The sequence below is a fragment of the Triticum aestivum genome, chromosome 6D, assembly GCF_018294505.1.
Source record: "Triticum aestivum cultivar Chinese Spring chromosome 6D, IWGSC CS RefSeq v2.1, whole genome shotgun sequence".
Classification (NCBI taxonomy): Eukaryota; Viridiplantae; Streptophyta; class Magnoliopsida; order Poales; family Poaceae; genus Triticum; species Triticum aestivum.
Window position 1 is genome coordinate 59,551,751 of NC_057811.1, and position 5,176 is coordinate 59,556,926.

Here is a 5,176-nt window from a genome sequence, read left to right on the forward strand (position 1 = left end):
GGAGCGTCTCGACGCGACTGCTCCCGATCCGTCCCCAACTCCGTTCGCCTCTGCTTCCACTACTTCCCCTGCATCGACACCATGGCCGACGACGCCGCCGCTAAGAAGAAGGCCACGGACAATGCCGAGGCAACTGCTGCCGCCGCCGCGTTGGCCTGGCCAACTGGAGGGTATGATCTGTTCATCCCTCGTTTACTCGTACTTGTACTAGCCATATTTGTGCTGCTCATAGATGGTTCACTTCTATGTTCTGTATGTGCTAGTATGCTTAGGTATAGCTATGGGATGCATACCTTTTATGCCATGCTTACTGTTTACTCGTGGATTAGTCTAATCGTAAAAGTGCTAATATTTCCAACAGCTACTACCCCGGCCGAGCTGCCATGCCCAGCTGGCTGTAGCCGTTGCACCACCATAATAAAACCCAATAAGAGTCGCGACTATGGCGCATCCTGGCGCTTGCCACGTCGGCAGAGGAAGTGGAGAAAATCTTGTTACGATTGGTGTTGTTTTCTTTGTCTCATTTTGGTCGTCGTCGTTTCTTTCGCCTTCGCACGCATGTCTCCTCCTCTCCTCCTTTCCCAGTGGTGCACGCCTCCTCCTCCCATTCCTTCTCCCTTGTCCCAGCGGCCCTCAATCTCCCACCACGACCGCTCGAGAACGACGGCGACGAGGAGGCCCGACCCTTGGCGCAGACCCGTGCCCCCGAGGGGCGGTGACGTCAGATCTCTCCGTCTGGCGAGGCCAGCCATCCCATCCGTGCCGCGATGTCCCCAGTATGGAAGCCCGGGCTGGGGCAGCCAACGCGGCGTCTTGTGCGCCGGAGGGGGCTCTGGCGACCGCGCGGCGGGGGACTGCACGGCGTCTGGTCGTGGGTTCCGGCGACGGCAAGCCGTAGATCTGAGCCGCCGTCTCCACTTCCTCCTTCCTCACTTGAAGGTATGATCATCTAGATCATTTCTTCTCATCAGGCGCAGCAGCAGTTTCTCTTGGTTGCTAAAATCAATCAATCCCTCCAAGGTATGGAGGGGATGGGGCCTTCCGAATTCCTGGGTATTTAAATCTGCCCTACTCATGGCAGCATATTGTATGGTGTCATAGGTTACTAATTGTTGTTGTGAGACTGAGATTAGCCAACTTGTAGATTTTTCAAAAGGGATCCTGAATTCTCTGAGTACGGGTTCAGAAAGACAACAAGAAAAGATATCATTTACACTTGTATAGATATCTCTTTTAGATAACACATGGACAACTTGATTCAGTGTTCTGTAAGTTGTTGCATGATGCTAACTTGGGGAAATCTCTCTATTGGCCATGAAAGCATCCATTTGCATATTGCAGCTGGGTGATCGTTGAAACAATATCCATTTTTTTGATGATTTTTATTCTTAGATGCTTTGGCAGGGATCCTCCATATCAAGGGAAGAGCGGGGTAGTGTGGGCGAGGAAAGTCCTTGTGTACCAGGTGAAGCTCCGCCTTCCTCTCATTCTCCCCCTTTTGATTATGCCTGCCACACTTCCATGTCTCTTCAGTCCTTTTATTTCTCTTAACATTTTCCTAAATGTCATAATTGTCACAATTGTGCAGGTTTCTGAAAGAAACAGAAAAGGAAACAAGATGCAGTAAAAGAACATTTTTCCATAGCTTGTGAACATTTTGGTCCTCTGATTTTGATTTTTCATGATTTGTAGTCCATGCATGCTTTTGATATTCAATCACTTTATTTGTTTACATCCTACTAGATTCTAATTTCAGAATTGGTATTCTATCTAGCTCTGAGACATTGCCTTTATTTTGTATGAAGTTTACTAATACATTAAATTGCATGCATGTTAGATATTCCATGGGGGCTACTATTTCTGATTACATACGATTCCATTTGGTTGCACTTTTATTATGTTTTTGTACAGATCCTTTGAAGGTAGTGCTATTGTTGAATCTTGATTCTTGATGCTATGGATATTGTCTGCTTTCAACCCCACCCTGTACTACTCACCAGGTATGGAGGCTATGTAATATTTATCCTTTGTTGTCTTTCAATACTTTCTTCTTTCTGAAATTTAGCTGCAGACTTTATGACTTGGCTGCAGTATATATTGCCTCTGGGTTATGGGACTTGTCGGCGCAACCTATCATCTGATAAAATATATCAACCTGGGGGAATATACTTGTGCTGGATTGTTTGAGACATCAGATAAGCCCATGCTGCTGTAAATTTTGCTCATCTATTGACGAGGGTAGGAAATAGTCAGGGGCCTCCTCATCTTTCATGTTATATCACTTCTTTACGCTTCCACGGCGTAACTCCTTATTTGTTCGCCGACAGTGGACATTATTTTGTCTGATCTCCTGTGTCGAAGTATGGTGGTTTTACCTTTCTTGTTACATGTGATACAATTACTTGAGATGTCCACGGTTAATTATCTTAATAAGAGACAGCAAACACAAAACACATCCAGTGTGCCCATTAACGCCATCCAAATAATAATATGACTAATCTGCACATGTAGTTTCAAAATGGGAACCACCCAGTAAAAGCTCCTATCTCTGAACCTAACCAATAGCGAGTCTTGGTTTGATTGCCTTGTAGAAGATGTTATCCTCTCACTAGCAAATCCTCGACCCATCCGGTGGATCGAAGGACACAAAGCGGATCTTCGTGCTAAGCACATCTAGGAATCTGTATGTTGGGCAGGTAAAGTTCAGGCTTCATACTTTGCCTCATAGTACCACATGAATGTGTCCTACGCGCATACAAATATTTTGTGTTGGGAGCCCAAAAGATAGCAGTATCACATGGATATGACGTCATTAACTGGTACACCTATTAGTGTCAAATTTCACAAGGTCAATAGAATTCTTAACCCTTAACAGACATTGTTCCATGTTTGCAAAGAAACGTTGAACAACTTCGGAGAAAAGTTGGACCGCGAAATCCATGGTGTATAACTGGTATTTTTTGTCGAGAATGTATAACTAGTATTTCCTTGCTATATGTATTTCTATCATGAAAAGGGCTCTGTTGGAAACCGTAGAATAATACATGCATGCACAAAGAGTCAGTGTTGAATCTTCAATATATTGTAGGACTAATGTAACTAGATGACATCAGTGTTATCTGCCGGTGTGCTGCAAGGTTTAGATGAGGTGGACTCTGAATCTGTGTCACTGAGCTTGAGGAGAGTAATGCACTGGTCTGGTCGTAGCCATTGTAGCACCAGGTAACAAACAAGACTCATCTCATGCATTTTTCAGTTCATGTTGTTGCCCCCATGGGTTTAGTTAAACAGCCACTCACCGTGCACCATTTCTCTATGGCTCAGGTGGTAGGACCAAAACATTTGCATCTGCTGTTATTGACATGGTTGGATCTTCAGGCTGGAAGCTTGCGTTAGTCGCAGCAAGGATTACCAGCAGCAGCAACCAACCTGCAGAGATGAAACTGGTACGCGAAGAGAACCCCATGTAGCATCATGTGCATTTTTGTAACTTTGTTTTCACTTGCATTGTAACCAACGATGCTTTTAACTAATATAGTTAGTCTCACGGTGTGATTTTGTTCGGCTCTTATTCCAGAAAAGTGCTTGATTGATTGCTAATGAAAATATCTGTTTTTATCTTCTCTTTCGTAGCATCACTACTAATGCTTTAGGAGCATACCCACCACCTGGTGGTCAAAGTGACAAGGTGAATGTGATATGTGTATTAGTAATGCCTCTTTCGTATTAGTATTGAAATTTCTATTTGTATGTGTTCAGCTCTATGTTGCATAATCGTTTCTATAAATAGCAGGAGCAGGTGAGGAAACTGTAATTTCATTGTGAATCATTGCTGATTAGTATGGCATACTTGCATTCTGAAGCTTTTGATTCCACTTGTCTTGATACCCCAAAGAGAAAAGAAAGAGGAAAAATACAGAATAGATTCATATGGTGCATTTGTCACGGATCATATCAGTGCTAGGCCTGGAGATTTCTTCTAATCTTTATATATCATTTTTGTTAGAAATCTTTAAAGAAAAGATAGTGCTTGTTGAAGGCATCACACAAGTTGTGTTTAGAAGTACTGCAAAACGAAATACAGATTAGAAGCCAAGCTAAACCTTGGAACATAAATACCTTTATATAAAAATACAACTAGAGTGTGATCCTGTGGAGTTAATAGAAGGCAAATGAATTTTATCTCACTGTTTACCTATATCTTCCCTTTGCAGTGAACATTTTCACAACGGGGGAATAGAAAAGAATATGGATGTGCCAGAAGAAGGTTTGTACTCATCACCTCTGTACACTTAATTTATTTTATATCTGCAAAATATGTTGCACATGCTTGTAGAATGGATGAAAAAATCTTGCAGAATATAAAGTTTTCCTTCTGAATTGTTCTAATACTCTTATTTAAATGATTTTTTCTGAATTGTTCTAATACTCTTATTTAAATTTCTAGGAAAATGTACAATGAACCCGGATGTACCATGTCGAGTGGAATTCTCAATTGACGAGACGCCAATGTTCTGGTTTCGCACCCCCTCTGTGCGCGTGCTCCACTTTATCCCCTGCATTGCGCCTTCCGTCCCAGACACCCCCGGCTTCTACGGTGTCGACCGCTACTTTTCTGCCACGCCCACATGTGGGTCAACGATGGCACATATGTGCAACTGCTCGAGCAGGCGATGATGAAGGTGAGCGTCTGCTCGGTGGGGGCAGTGGAGAGCGATGATGGTGCCGGTGTGGACATGAAGGCGGACGAATCTATTGCAAAGTTCTATGCGTAGAGGACTGCACTAGCAAGTCTCGGGGCTGCAATACAATGACTTGATGGGGAGGAGCATCTGGTAGATATACATAGTGTTAGATTGCTTTTGGACAAGTCATCGTATGTAATGCATCTTCAAACCAGGTATATAACCTGCTGCTACTCCCCAAGTTTAATATACTTCCACCTCTAATGGATTTGGTCTACATTACTTCTATTCATGCAAGTATGTCTCAGCTGTACATGCATATGTGTTATCGATCAGAACAAAAATACAGCATGTCTCAGGAGGCGCGCCATGGGCGCGCCCCAACCCCTAGTTACCACACAAGTGTACCTGCATCCGTGCTTGCTGATCGAGCTGCAATCCGCCTAGTTGCCGCATCTACCGAGCTCGCGTCGTGCTGCCCGGACAACCAT

The 5,176-nt window shown here is 43.8% G+C and overlaps 1 long non-coding RNA gene across 2 annotated transcripts; it reads left to right on the forward strand.

Moving 5' to 3' along the window:
• The first annotated feature begins 588 nt into the window (after positions 1-588).
• Positions 589-4,948, forward strand: LOC123141068 (uncharacterized). 2 transcript variants are annotated; one of them, XR_006470158.1, is made up of 7 exons: positions 589-939; positions 1,393-1,465; positions 1,589-2,000; positions 3,089-3,222; positions 3,325-3,446; positions 4,215-4,267; positions 4,448-4,948. It is a non-coding gene; the product is annotated as an uncharacterized lncRNA (long non-coding RNA). The 2 variants fall into 2 exon arrangements; XR_006470157.1 differs by having other exon boundaries at positions 1,589-3,222.
• Positions 4,949-5,176: the final 228 nt, after the last annotated feature.